General features: G+C 42.5%; 1 protein-coding gene across 1 annotated transcript in view; it reads right to left on the bottom strand.

The window, feature by feature from the left end:
- SOCS5 (suppressor of cytokine signaling 5) overlaps window positions 1-12,848 on the bottom strand; it is a 29,586-nt gene extending 16,738 nt beyond the window's left edge. The window contains exon 1 of the mRNA XM_082481568.1: window positions 12,727-12,848. The gene's annotated coding sequence lies outside the window, so the exon portion shown is untranslated. The remainder of the gene's footprint in view (window positions 1-12,726) is intronic.
- Between the last annotated feature and the right edge of the window lie 2,539 nt (window positions 12,849-15,387).

Raw genomic sequence — 15,387 nt, 5'->3', positions numbered from 1 at the left:
AATAGGAGACTTTGTCAATGATACAGAATGATACAGAATCACAACTATTCAAATAGTGTATTAAGAGTTTGCAAAGTGACAGATGAACAACTAGATGCTCTCCGAGTTACTTGTGGACAATGTCAGGTGAAATGACAGAGCAGGATTACCCAGCAAACACAAATAAAACATAAAAGTATCTTCCTTTCTAAAAATTCCAACTATTTGTTTACTCATTGATATCAGGTAACATTAACACTCTATGCTACCTTGTTTTCTCCAGAAAACATTGTATGAAAGGCAAATCAGTGACCTTTGCAAGCCTCAGAAATACTACGCTGAATTGGAAGACTTAACAGCCTTGATCTCATATAATGGTATACTCCATCCTAAGAGTACTGAGTGGAAGCAGCGAACAAGAAAGTGAAGCAACATGGACATATACAGAAGACAATATTCTCTTAAGTTATTACAGAAAATGGAGGACTTAGACCCACAGCAAGCAGGAGCTAAAGTCCACAAGGACCAGATAAGACCCCTCAGAGTCTGAAGAGGGGAAAAACCTCACCTCAACAGTAAGAAAACACAGTGACCAGGACAGGTTTTTCTTCACTCTTCTGACTCTCTTCCAAGCAGTCCTGGACGTCCTATTTAACCTCAAATAATATATGAATAAAACCAGAAACAGCCATGGCCACTAACTCTACTTCCTCAACTTCCACCATGGGCAACTTAAAGCTATTTGAAGTATCACGAGAAGAGCACTACACACAGCCAGCCTAAAATTGCAATACCTTTGAATATAGCTATATACCTGGTCCAAAGTTGCACCTGTGTCCAAATACTGGTTGTTTGGTTTTGGGTTGTTTGGGGGATGTTCCCCCAACAGATTTTCCCAGTCATATGTCCCTTGTACCTGTCAAAAGAGGAGAAAGATTCAAAAGCAGCAATAACTAGCAGCACCACCTGTTGGCACTAGGGTACAGCCCTGGGATCACGCACAAGTTTGGTATCACCACCACCAGTGGTTGTGCTACTACTGACACACTGCAAGCTTGAGCTCTGCAGACTCCACACAAACGGAACCTGATTTCATTTCACCTCCTTCTCCCTCACTACACGATACACTCCTCTGCTGCTGCTCCTCACCAAGGAGGCTCAAATCTATCTTTTTTCTGTGCACTCCCATTCGACAACCAAAGTAGATAGTTTACTCCCATCGACTTGATTCCTGCATGTATAGGATAGGTATGCTTGCAAAGCCTTTTGAGTAGCAGTTTTCTATATACATTTACTTGAGCCCCAGGCTTAGCTCCCACATAGAGGCATTTAACTACCTATGCTGCCACGGATGTTGAAGTACAGTCACTTCCCATTAGAGCTAAATACACAGTTCAACTCCAAAATTAGTAAAAAGATTATAAAATACATATGCAAAGCTAAATGAGTAGGAAACAAGGATCAGAAGCACTGGATTCATCTGTGCTTAAGGGATTTGCAAATGGTGCTGTATCGGTAGGCCTAACTAGGAAGATTTTGTAGCAGAGAAGTAGCTTTGTACATTCACATTCCCTTCCTGATTTGGCTTCCATCACTGTCCCAAATCAAAGACCACAATTTTTGCCAATGTAGCTGTATCTGTAACACCACCACAACTCCTGCTACACACAAACCATGAGGGTTTCTGACAGCACAGTAATGACAGCTAAGATCAAGACTACTTTTCCATGCTAATAACAAACTCAACTACATTTGCCAAGTGTTGCCCTCTAGATTGCCAAGTGTTGCCCTTATATCACTACTATGGTGTTTTTATAAAAGAAAAGTGCACACTGAGTATTAGGAAAACTTACAGTCATTAATGAAACCTTGGAACTAAAATATCCTTCAGAAGAGAGGCATCAGCTGAATACTGTCATGCACTATTCAACAACTGAAGTACATCATCCTGCTGCGCCACTGTTGCCTCCTCAGCCCCTCCAAGACACTAAAGCAATGCGTGTGGACTAGTAAAGCAGAATAGAAGAAACTTTGTTAGGTAAGTCATCCATGGTGTCAGCATATTCATAAACCAACAGTCGTTAATTTACTGTCCTCTCTGAATTCAGAATAACTTGAAAAAAGACAAGGTACCATGCTTTAGAGATGACAACCTCATCTTGGAGGCAGTAGGCTTTAAAAATGCCTTGTTTCTAGGAGTAAAAGTTAGAAAACTTCCACAAAATCACTATCTGTTTTACAAGTAGGCTGTACCCCAATAACTTTCTCACTAAATTAAATCAGTTTTATACTTCCTTGAGCAAGAGCTTACAGTAGACCTATAAATTACCTAGGTAACAGAGTTTTGAAAACCTTACTAGCACCTACTCCTATGTTTGCCGTTGGCAGAAAAAAGTTTTTGACCCATTTTAATGTTCAATTAATCTACAGTCACATTCTTCATAGAAAGACTGCTGGAAAAACTCAACTTGCTGGAAACAGTAACTATAATTACTGACCCTCTTCAAGCCAGCCAAAATTAAATTGCAAAGTAGATTTTTTTTGGCATTAGAGCTATAACATAATGGCACAAAGAAAAGCAAGTCTGTGAGTAACAGAAGAAACCAAGCCCAACATTTGTGAGAACTCAGAAAATGAGATATAAGTGGTGAGTTTACAGGAAAAAATTGAGAATGGACCTATGAAACGATCCTCTTTCTAGATTTCTACTGCATAACAAAAAAGCCAAAACTATTTCTTTGCACATCTTTGCTGTACGAAACTTTTGTCAAACAAACATTAAAAAAAGGAAAAATAATTTTATCAAATTCCATAGCAATGAACAAATTGTAAGCTACTGCTGTATGCCATTTTATCTCCTTACATAATATTATCTTTTCTCCACAATTTTCAGGTTTGCTTTACTCACTGCTCTCTAGGATTATAAGGGGGGGAAATAAACCTTAGTGCCCCTGTATTTCTCAGGAAAAAGAAAATGCCATTACAGGTGTCCCACTAAGAAACTTGTATGAAATTACACACGTCTCTGTCAATGAAACTGGCAAACTGAGATTCTTTTCACTTATTATAGGCTTTAAAGGAAGTACAGGGATGACATCTTTCTCAACCATGCATAGATATACTAGTAGTATGCCACGTTAACTTTACTAGCATTGAGATGATTGGCTTATCATGGTACAAAATCGATTTATCTCATATTTGACTAGAAATTAAAAAACATTATAGAATTCATGGGCTATGTAGATTTTTTGCACTCTTTGTTTCTACTGCTACACAGCCAAAATAAGGGAAATATTCATATAACCAAAACAAACTGTGATTTCATAACATGATAATTTTTGACCCTATACGCAAGAACTTAGAGGACTAAGACCAAAATAAATTCTATTTTAAGAACCATTTACAAAATAGGTATAACTGCAAATCCTCAGCTTATTTATTGTCACCTATGATGCTCAGGAAGAGTATTTTCTACTCAAATAAACCAACTGTATTGCTGAAAACAGGGCTGCAAAGTTCCTCTGGAGCTCACTACCAACAAGGATTTCCAAATATCAGTTAAATATAGATAGCCTCAAAAAGACAACTAATGACACATTACTATGCTAATTTTTTCCACTCTTAAAATCCTGACCAAAACTAGTTGCAAAAAAAGCCAAACACCATTTTACCAAAAAAATACAACAGTGATCAACAGATGCAGGGAAGGGACAAACCAAACACCACACTACAGCAGGGAGATTTCAAACTTTCAGATCACTTAAGAGTCAGCCCCTAGAAGCTGGCTTCCAGACCTAGCCCTGGATACAAGTATAAGTTTTATCAACAAAAAGTCACTTTTGCCTGAATTATATACATTTCTATGGTCTACAGCAGAACAAGATGTTTTTCCAAAACCACATGCCATACTAAATATAAGTCCAGACCTTAATCTAAAATACAAGAAGATGACCGCTACTTTTTCAGACACAAATTACTGGTTTGGACCTCAAGGCCCCAACCTCATTTATTCTGTTCACAACTGTTAGACAAACATATAAAAAAAAGAAAACTTGTTAAATGCAGTGATCATCAGTCATCCACATAAGCAATTCTGAGTTATAGATGAATGTAATTACTTCATAGTTTTGAATTTTAGTCACATTTCTTCTGACAAAAACACTGAAAATCCTTTAACAGATGCTTCATTCCCAAAGGGGTTTGAGAGAACAAAACCATGTCACATGCATATAAGGACTAACAGTTTTACCGACAAAAATGCTAAATCCTCTAACAGATGCTTCAGACCCCAAGGAATTTGAAAGAACAAAACCATATCATCCGCACATGAGAATTGACACTGGTCAACCCCGACACATGAGGCAAAGCAGCTTTCTTACTTGTTATAGCACAACTGTATCAGCATTATAAAAATAAAAACTTCTGACAGATTCCCAGATTTTCTCTTCTAGTTCCACTAAAGGGAAACAGTAGATCAGCAGTTCAATCTGAAAGAGTCCTTGTATTTATTGAAATAAATTTAGTTAGAATATAATTCAATGGGCAATAAAAATACCTCTAGAATATAGACTACCATGCAGATTTACTGAACTTGCAAACATTTTAATTGAGACATGAAAGCATCATAGAAGACCATAAGATAAGTTATTTCGGAATTGTCATACTGGAGGACTAATTGCTAAGTTATCTTTATAATAAAGAACAAAAAGGAATTTTCATCCTCCAAGCGAATAGTAATTACAAACTCAGCATGTCTACAATTTTATCAGGGCACAATACATTAAGCTTCCAGAATAACCGTAGATTTTCTCAAAAAGTCCATTTTAAACATTCTCTTCTAAACATAACTAAGTCATCAAAAGAAACGAACAATCACAGTGTCATAATCCAAGATGGGACAGAATGTTCTTAATTGCCAAACCAGGCCATAAGCTAATAATGTCAGCAAATACTAACAGGCAGACAATACACTCCTGAAATACAATAATGGGATATAACATAAGAATAGCCCAGACCTCCAAACAGTACAGCTAGTAAAAAAACCCATCTGGCCAATACATACCACTTGGCAAAGAATACAAGAACAGGTGAACTATTTATTAATAGAGCCCTGATATTCTCTCCCAGAGTCAGTACTTTACAGTTTGGGGCCTTAAACCCAGAGGTTGTACCTTTGCATTCTCCAAGACTATATTAACAGAAATTTTAATCTCACAATCTTAATCTACATTATTAAACATAATTCGTCTTATATCTGTAAGAACCAGAGGTCCTGTTGTCCACTTTCTTGCTTCCATAAATAAGGCATACAGATCTTAAGAACAATAATTATGAGGAACTAAAGTAGATAAATCAAATACATTTTTGAAGATAAAGCTGATCTGATACTGAAACTTTAAATCTAATTTATATCCAAATCTACCTAGCATTGTGACAATCTGCATTAAGGCCTTGACTTACTATTAATAAATAAACAAATAAAAAATAAAGCAAAATCAAAGCAGATCATGTTTGTTGCCAAAGTTTTAAAAAATGTCAAATGTCCAAATGAGTTAAGCCACTGGCAAGAACTTGTCGAAATACCCAGTGAAATTTTGACAGCAGAAACTTTGCTTACTGGATTCAGGAGACCCGTCTTACATTAAGGATGTGGCTAGATGAGACAGACTTAGGAGAGAACAAGTCACTGCAGTCTGAAGGGACAGCACACCACCATCTCCCCTCTGCACCACCTTGACCCATCACACACCCCAGCCCACTCTCTTAGGCCAACACCGGCACTCACAATTGGTATCCCTGAACAAGCCATTACCAACTAACCCAGAAAAGAAAGGAGAACATCACAGATTAAATGAACTGGTTGAATAAAAATTGAGAAACTGTGTCAGAGAATCTGGGGACTTCAAGTGCGTAATAATGGAGGTATAATTTAGGCCAGGTCAGACAGCAGCTTTATTAACTACGATCACAGTGAGAGAACATTGACAGCATCGCTCCTGGTTCTCTGCCAAGTGATCGCATATATATCCTGTATACTATTTCAAGAAAAAGAAAAAAGGCAGAGAAAACCAGTAATTTCAATGTTAACAAAGCCAGGTACCCATCCATGGAAGGGATGGACTCCTTAAGTCCCTTGCTAAACAACAAGGATTCTAAGGAGGACACAAGCAGTAAATAACATGACTATATGGAGACATCTCTTGGTGGAACCTACAGGAGTGGCACACACACTATTATGCTAGCTCAGAAGTGGGGAGTTGGAGACAATCACAGACTGCTAGCTTTTAGTTGAAAGGAACGTTCTTTTAGCGAATGTAGCCTCTTTGCCAGACCTCTCAATCTTAAGTATTAATAATTTTACCACCAGAACTTAAAAATAGTTATTACATAGCTTAAAAATACATAATTATTTTCCTCTTTCAAGCCACGAGTGAGACCCATGAACAAGAAATGAGATCTAACAAGTCTAAAATACTGCAAGACACAAGTGAATAGGAATTTTAACTTATGAGCAAATTTTAAATTAAAAAAGTGTTTTGTTAAAATTGTTGGTTTAACTACTCATCTAGCACATCTGAAGTAATAAACTACAAACCAATTTTAAAATGCTATTTATATATTTAATTGAATTCCACTTTCTATCCAAGTGAGGCTTAACATATGTTTTAAAAAAAAGTATGTAATTCACCATTCCCCAACAGAAATGTGAAAATTAAAGATCTAAGAAAACAAAGCATCAACTAAGCAGTATAAGTGTTTAACCAAATCTATCACACAAAGATTCTAGTCAAATGAAGATTAAAGATAATTTGCAGTCCAAAATTAATTCACTTTATCCATATGCTACTTCAAAAGAATAAGAGACCTCCTATTGCACTAGTGGAATTACTAAAATACTTCCTCCTTCACAGAGGCCAAATGTAAAAGCTCTTCAAAAACAAAGTTTAGTATTGGGTACTTTTTCCATAAGCGAGTCAGTCAATAAATCAGACTCTGCTGCACAGTCCTTACTGCAAAACCAAAAACCTAAGGTGCAGAGGCAGAGTATAGAGTTAGATAAAAAAGCCAATGTACCTAAGCAGACAGAATTCAAGGTATCAGAAGTTAAGAGACATCCAGGAGATGAAAGTCTGGTGTTCAAGTTCTTCTCAAAAACCAGACCACTTGCAGGTCTGCCCTATTAAACATGTTCATCCTTAGCTAGCCAAGTTCCATGAAGAAAATTAAGTCAAACTGGCATAAGCAATCACTACAACCTAAGTTTTTGTTATTAAAGGTCAAATACTCTAAGAAATCATATTGATTAGTTTTTGTCACAATCTTGATCAAGCCCAATTCATTCAACTGCAGTCCTTGAGTCTCTGCTAGCCTAATGGAAATATGCAAAAGGTATCAAGTGCCAGACCTTTTTATCCCAGAATTACAATTCTTAATCCTATGACTGACATTTGGGCCTTGGAGCAATGAGGCCCAAATGATTTCATCTGGGAGCCAGGCTGACTGTTGAATTACTATCAGAATTCATTCTGCTGAGGAGGAACAAAAATGTTATCAAATTTAGTATTGCAGAAAAACTATTTTTCATTGCTTCTACTGTTTTTTAATTTTTTAAGCAATCTTTCAAATTTCACCTCCGTAAATATACTCCAATCAGAAATCACTGAAGCACTTCCCAACACTGTACAAGTTCTTTCTGCCTGTGAGAAACTGGTGCTTGCCATAAGTATTGCAATACAACAATCTTCTAAGAATGCTCCATGCATCTTCAACAACAGTGAGGATATTTCTTGTAAAAACCTTGTGCTCACAAAGAGACCTTATGCACTGCACTGGCACGTCTCTTTCTGCTGCAGCAGAAATTCCTGACCTCTTTGATTCTTCAACTACTGTAGAGACCTAAACTTTTACAAGAAAGGACTACTGGTTTAAATACTTCAGCTGATAACATAGTACATAATCAACTAGTATCCAGCTAGCCAAGAACACACCGTATATGGCTACATAAAGAAAATGCTTCAGAGTCCTCAAGAAGTATTACTTATCTGGGCAGCCTCCATCTCCCCCTCCTTCTTATCCCAATCTTTCAAAGATAGGCTTTAAATGTTTTGCAGCTGTCCAACATTAAGGCTGAAGAATTCAACAACCACGGCTGTGTAAAAGCACAGGGTGAAAAGCAACTACCACATTATCCAGGAATTCAGGACAGTTAGAGATTGCAAGCTTCTTTAACAAAATCCGGATAAGGTCCCAAGAGCAGATAAACCTGTAAAATTATTCTTTCTTCCTTTCAGATAATTCTTCAAAGGAGTTTCTACCATATAAACTAGTGCAGACTATGCATAACTACATTGAGTTTTAGCCAACCTCTCTCACAGCCAAAAATATCAACCACCACCACTGCACACATTTTCTTACTGGGATTTTCAGAAGGTCTGCATAATCTTATAACCATGAAGTTAGTGAGCCATTTCATATTTCCTGAAACTAAACTGCACATTAGATGATTCACCAATTAGTGTATTCATGAAGCTTTAAAAAGCAATCAAAATTTCATTTTTGTTGAAAAATTTAACAGAGATGTCCAGCTGTATGCATGGAGAGAGCATGTGGGCTTTTCTCCTTTATTTAACTTAACTAACAGCTACGTTAGCTGGTGAAAAATATTCAGTGTGTCAGAGTTAATTTATAGAGCTGACAAAGTATAAGGGCTCCAGAAGGTATAGCATACATTTACTAAACTTTAAATACAATATTTTAACTAGATATAGCTCAAAGACTAAAATAAGCTGTCCAACAACTAAACCACACATAACATTTCAGGGCACTTCTTATTTAATGGAGCAATCGCATGTTTGTTTTAAACTACTGCATAGGTTAACAGTATCACAAAAGTTGATAATCCTTCTGACCCCAAAACCCATAAATCAAAACGCTTTTTTTTTTTTAAAAACTAGGTAGAAGACAGCAGGCATCCCAATACAGTGCAGGCCATGATCAGATGGAGGGGAGGCACTGCCTATTGCTCAACACAACCAAACCTTGTGGCCTTAATGAAGCCTCTAGGCATAAATACCACAATGTAACACTGAGTGCTAATTTCCCCTTAAGGTTGAAGAAACTACCAAGCATAGCTCTTGGGGAAACAAGTGGCAAGGAAATCAGCCTAAAATAGACAACTACTCAAGAATTATTAACTAGCCAGCCTATTCCAAAATATTGGAATAGGAATCAATATTCTAGGAGTTTATTGTAAAGCTTTTACATCAAAGTTTCTTTCTTTTATTCTACAAAGTCAGGAATGTAGATTTTAGTGAAGAAAAAGGTATCCTGTTTATATTTTACATTTGTTTTTACTATTTGTAGCATAGATAAACCCACTGTATGAAAGTCACATGGAGTCATCTGAATCCCATAAAGTATCTACCAAAAATCAAGCTATTTAGCAACAGGCTGTCACAGGACAAGGTGGTTTACAACTATTAAGAGCAATCATCGCTATCCTTTGATTAAGCTAAAATACATCTCTTAGTTAACTTTAAACATAATGAATGAGACCAGAAAAATGCATGTTATACCATCTTGGTTATTAGCCCATCAGGGAAATGTGTGAATTGCCACATCAAATTCAATGAAGAGTCATCTCTCTAGAACTTTTCCTCAGAGTGACAGGTTTCACATGTTTCAAATAAGATTAAAAAAAAAAACAAATAGAACACGGTTGATTTCTAATCCCTTCCATCTGCTCTCTCTTTCTTAGATGTACCTGCCATCATTAAAAGACCAACAGAAGAGAAATTCTAGATATTCCTCCAAGGACTAACTCAGTTGTTTTCCCAATGCTCTCATACATATGAAGTCATGTCAAGCTATAGCATGCTACCTAGCTGTCTGAATTCACTAGTTGGTTGTATTGCTAATGCAATTCTGAAACCGGAATAGATGCAAGACATTTAGACCAGCTGAAAAATCAGAACAGATTTCAGCAGCTCAGTCCATCAGGTCTCAAAATTGTTTTGTTTTCTCTTTTTTGGTAGTTTGCTTTGGACTGACACAGAATGCACTCCAGAAGTACAGCTAATTCACTCTTCCATCATTCTTAATGTACAAAACCCACAAAGAGACAGAATTAAATCTGTTCTGACAGAGACCCTATTGCTAAGGCTATTGCTTTGATAGAACGTTCACTTGAATATCTTGGTTTACAGCTTGACAACTGAATGAATTAGGAGGTTGTTAACTTGGAAACTTGCCTTCTTTCAATATCTCACTGTAGCAACCTCATCAACTGAAGATAACAGGGGTTATGTTCAGGCTGAGGACTGTATGACATCTTCATCAGGAAGCCTTTACTGGCACAAACCTATATGACACAAGATCTTGAAGCGTGTGAACCACACCTCAAGATTTCTATGGATGTAACACAATTTAACTACAAAATTGCCCTAATGTTACCTGTGTACACAGTGGCCCATGAGAGAGTCAAACTCAGAAGAAAAGTTGGAAGATCTAAGTGAGCAAGACAAACGGCATTTGGGGGCTATGACGTTCTCCACAGTCACCACCTAGTGACACAACCTCAACTTCCCTTCCCAAAACGGATTTATGAAAGGACATTCCATTCTCCTCAATAATTTTTTGGACTCAAAAACTTCTGACGCCCATGTTGCATAAATAACACCTTACTGAAGTTTACCAGACTTACATGAAAGAAAATTAGGAATTACACCCTCATTGTACAATCCCATAATAAAAATAAAAGCACTTTCTCGAAAGACACTATAAGACATTGATTCTGTAAAGAAGTTCACACTAAAGGGTCCAGCAACTGAACAATCTCTTTCCAGTATTGGGTCCTAACTCATAAGATATTAACAAAATTATTAAAGTGAAACTACTCTAAAGCTACATTTTAAATGATAACGCACTTAAAACCTAGTAAAATATTTACTATGGTACTTGCAACCACAGAAGGGCCTTTCTTGTCATTCACCCTGAAGGGGGAAAACGAAAAAATGTCATGAAATGCCATTGCTCATCTCTTAACAGAATTTTAAGTTTAAAAAACAATTACACAAATGATGTTAAGATACAGTAAAAACTCAAGAAAACAGAATACTCAAATGTATTTCAAGTATTTAGATAGCCATGAAAACGCAGTTTAGTCTTCTGCACAATGTTTTAAAGCCAGGGAAAAAAAACTCACAAGCTTTTCACTCTCATCTTGATATCCAATGCACATACTTAGTTCACCTATCGTCTGAAGGAGGCATATCAAATTAAAATGATATCCAGTCAACTTCCGTGCAAATGTCTTGAACATATTTATTTTAAAATAAGGTTATATAAATGCAAGCTTTAGTAGTACTCTTTATTCACATCTTCTCCCTGCAAGTAGTTCACTTGGGCCACATCTACCCCCAAAATATTTTCTTTTGCAGGAGCATACTGCACCAACAAAAGCACTCCTGAAGTTGTTGCAATTTATGTGAGAAAAGCCATACCTTTACCAACCTCACAAACTATACTGGAATTAGCTTCAGAGGGAAAGTGCTGTCTTTGTCATAAGAGGGTTTGTGTGGCATGGACAGGTATCACACATCTTACGATGGGTACATTTTAGCCTAAAATTTATAGCTTACAATGTCTGCAGAAACTTTCAACAAGCTTTAGAGAAGAAAGTAGGGGGTGGAAAGGAAGAAAAAAGGGAGAAGCATTCTATAAGTATTCAGGGAATGGAAACATAACTACTGTACATGCTGTGTTCATAAGAATACATGATTAGATGATACACAGATCTGATGAAACAAACATATAAGAGACAGAAGAGTATTCCACAGGATTAAGCTATTGTGATTCCGTGCAAGTATTGAATTACAAAGTTAACAACAGCAGAAATAACACGATTTACTGCTTCTGCAGTTCCAAGCAATCATTCATAACTTTGAGTTAGATGCATATAAAGACGACTTCCAAACTTTTGTGAGCGCTCCTGAGGGAAGCAGCCTGACGTTCAGCGTGCCACCCCCCACGGAAGGGATTAACAGTAGGTTGTGTGCCCCGAAGACTTTAATGGCAGTTCTGCGAGGGTGATTTCCATACGGACAAACACGCGTGCAAACCCAACTACAGCAGCCCGCCGACCAAACCTCCCCCACCCCCGCCCTGCTCCTGCACCAGCTCCAAAATTAACCTGGAAGCCCCAGAGCAGCGGCAGCCCGGGGCCGCCGTCCTGCCCGCCGCCCGACACGGGGCACCCCCGCCCGCCTGCCTGGGGGTGCCGGCACCCCCCAAGGGCTGGGGCGGGTTTAACCTCCAGCTCCCCCCCCCCCCCCCCCGGGCTCGGCTGCGAACGCCACCACCAGTCCCCCCCCGCCTCCCTCAGGAAGGCAGCCGGCACCGAGCGGAGCTGCCCCCCTTACTGTCCCGTACCACCACCACCCCCCGCCCCGGGGAGGCCTTCCCCCCTGCGGGCACCTCGCCGAGCCCCGGCCCAGCCGAGCCCTGCGGCGGCGGTCGGTAGCCCAACCCTCCCCTTCGCCCGGCCCCCGTCCCTTTTCCCTGCCGCCTCGGGCGCTCGGCTGCCCGCGGCCAGGAGACGCCGGCAGCTCCTCGCCTCCCTCACGGAGCCGCGGCCTCGGCGGGGCCGGGCCCCGGGGCCGCGGCGGGGAGCGGCCGCCTCTCGTCGCCGGGGGGCGAGCGGCGCAGGTCCCGTCCGCCGAGCCCCAACCGCGATCGGGAGGCACCTACCGCTCGCCGCGGCGGGGACAGCGACCCCTCAGCGCCGTCCCGGCGGCCCCAACGGCCGCAGCATCCTCCGTCGCCCCGCCCGGGCCCGCCGCCTGCCGCTCGGCGCGGACGGAGCGTTCCGGCGGAGCCCCCTCCTCGGCCCCCCTCCGCCGAATGGAAAATAGTTCCCCGGGCCCTGGAGCGGAGAGAGCGGGAGCGACACCTCGCTAGCCAATAAGAGAAGGCCTGGCCCTACTTAGCGCCAATGGGAGCGGCAAGCTGGATGAGGCGGGGCTTTGACCAGCCTATCGAGCCGCAGCGTTCGGACTGACCCGCTAGGATGTCTCCGGCTCGCCTCCATTGACGACCATCTTGGAGTCGGGCACGATGCCCAGTCTGGGAAGGGGCTCGCCGGCGGCCATTTTGGGTTCGGGCGAGGGGCGCGGGGAGGGGCTGGGTCACGTGGCAGAGGCCGACGGGAGGAAGCGGCGGGAGAGGCGGTGGCTGCGGCCGCCGGTGGGGTGGGGCGGGGCGCGGGAGCTCAGCTCGGCCCGGGCCGGCCCCGCCCCGGGCCCGTGCGCCACGCCCCGTCCCGCCGGTAGCCCGCAGAAGCCGTAGCCGGGCCGAAATCCACCCCTGACGCCCCGCGTCGGAACAGGAGCGGCGGTGGCCGCCAGCGACGGGCCGGTGGGAGCCGCCCCCGGCGCTTCTCCCCCAGCGGAGGCCGCAGGGCTGCCCGCGGGCGCCGTTAAGGCGTGCCCGGCCGGCCTATCCCCGCGGGACAGCCCCAGGCAGGCAGCGCCTCGCCCGGCCTCCCGAGATCCCACCGAGGACGGGCGCGGAGGGGGGCTTGGCCGGGGCTGGGGGGAGCGCGGCTGCCCGGGCCCGGCGGCGGTGCGGGCCCCGGCACCGCTCCCCACCGCCCCACCGGCGCTCCCCCTCAGGAGCTTGTAAGAAGTGCTGAGAGCGGCTCCCCAGCGAGGTCCGAGTGCATATTGCTTTTCATTTTTACCGAGATGGCTGCCCGGGCGGCAGACCTGCTGTGGCAGCTGCGGGTGTAGGTAACGCCTGCGGCTGCCCCAGCGTTGCGTCTTGAAGAAGCCAAACGGCTCCTCGTAAGCAGAAGGGACTACTAAATGCCTACTTGCTAATTGAGACTCTGGGAGACACGTGGGTATTGTTGGATGGGATTGATACCCGTTCAAAGCAGTTTCCTTCCCTGCAACAGGGAGCAAACTTGTCACTTGGCTAAAGTGCAGGTGAAGTACGTTTGATCACATCAGAGAAGGGAATCACTCATTGCTGCACCAGTACGAAAGGCAACTTGGTATTCCAGGTAACAGAGCGCATCTCTCTGCATCAAGCAGGCAAACTGGGGCGCTGCAGGATGGAGGGTAGACAGTTAGATGGGGAAGAAACGGCTCGATCATCAGGCTTAGAGGGTGGGGGTCAGTGGGTTGTACTCTACTGGAAGCCAGAAGCAAGCAGAGCACCTCTGGGGCCAGCACTGTTCGATATCTGTCTCAATGGCTTCTGAGGAGATGGAGTGCGTGCTCATCAAGTTTGCAGGTGATGTCAAAGTGGGATGATGGCAATGCCAGAGGACAGAGATGCCTTTCAAAGGGATCTAGACTGGTTGGAGGAATGGCCTGACAGGGAGTGTATGAAATTCAGCAAGGGTAAATACAAGGAAATTCAACACGTCCAGCACCTGGGAAGGAACAGCCCTCTGCAACAATACAGGCTGGGGACTGGTGGGCTGGGGAGCAGCTTTGCAGGAAAGGACATGGGTCTTGGTGGACAGCGAGGTGGCCATGAGCCAGCAGTGTGTCCTGGCAGCAAAGGAGGTCTAGAGCATCCTGCGTTGTACTACCAGGAGCATAGCCATTAGGCCAGGGAAAGTGATTATCTGTTTCTACTCAGCCACACGTAAAACAGTGTGTCCAGTTTTGGGTCCCCAAATGCAAGGAAAACCTCAACAAACTGTAGCAAGTTCAGTGGAGGCCACCAAGCTGTCCAGGGGAAGCTGTAGCACTTGCCCTGTGAGGAGAGGCTGAGGTAACAGGCCTCTCAGCTTGGAGAAGAGGCAGCTTCAGAATACTGCATACAGAACACAGCTTAGCATATACATTACCAGCAAAAAACCCCAAAATGAAATAATAACACTGTATAAGCAAATCTGCACCTTGGAAGACGATGAAAAATATAATGAAACATACATAATTGATGTTAGTTGCATTCAAAATGATACTGATGAGGCCAATGTGTGAATTTACATTTCTAGAACAGGGTAGCACTCATGAAGGATTCATGTGCACCCAGCACAGATGCAGCTAAATTGCCACTTGGCAGTACTACATAAACAGTGCAAGAAAGAATGAGCTAACAAGTAGTAACAACGGGAAAATAAATATAGAGGCAGCATAGCCAGGATCTAGTTAGTCTAACAGCTCAACAAGGGGAAATGCAAAGTCCTGCACCTGGGGAGCAACAGCCCCAGGGCGCCCATACGTGCTGGGGGCTGACTGGCCAGAAAGCAGTTTTGCAGAGAAGGACCTGAGGGTCCTGGTGAACCCCAAGTTGAATATGACCCAGCGATGTGCCCTTGCCGCAGAGGAGGATAACGGTATCCTTGGCTGAATTAGGATGAATGTTGCCAGCAGGGTAAGGGAGGTGATCCTT

Source organism: Vanellus vanellus, assembly GCF_965231255.1.
Source record: "Vanellus vanellus genome assembly, chromosome: 3".
NCBI classification, from domain to species: Eukaryota; Metazoa; Chordata; class Aves; order Charadriiformes; family Charadriidae; genus Vanellus; species Vanellus vanellus.
This window is presented reverse-complemented; position numbering and strand designations above follow the sequence as displayed.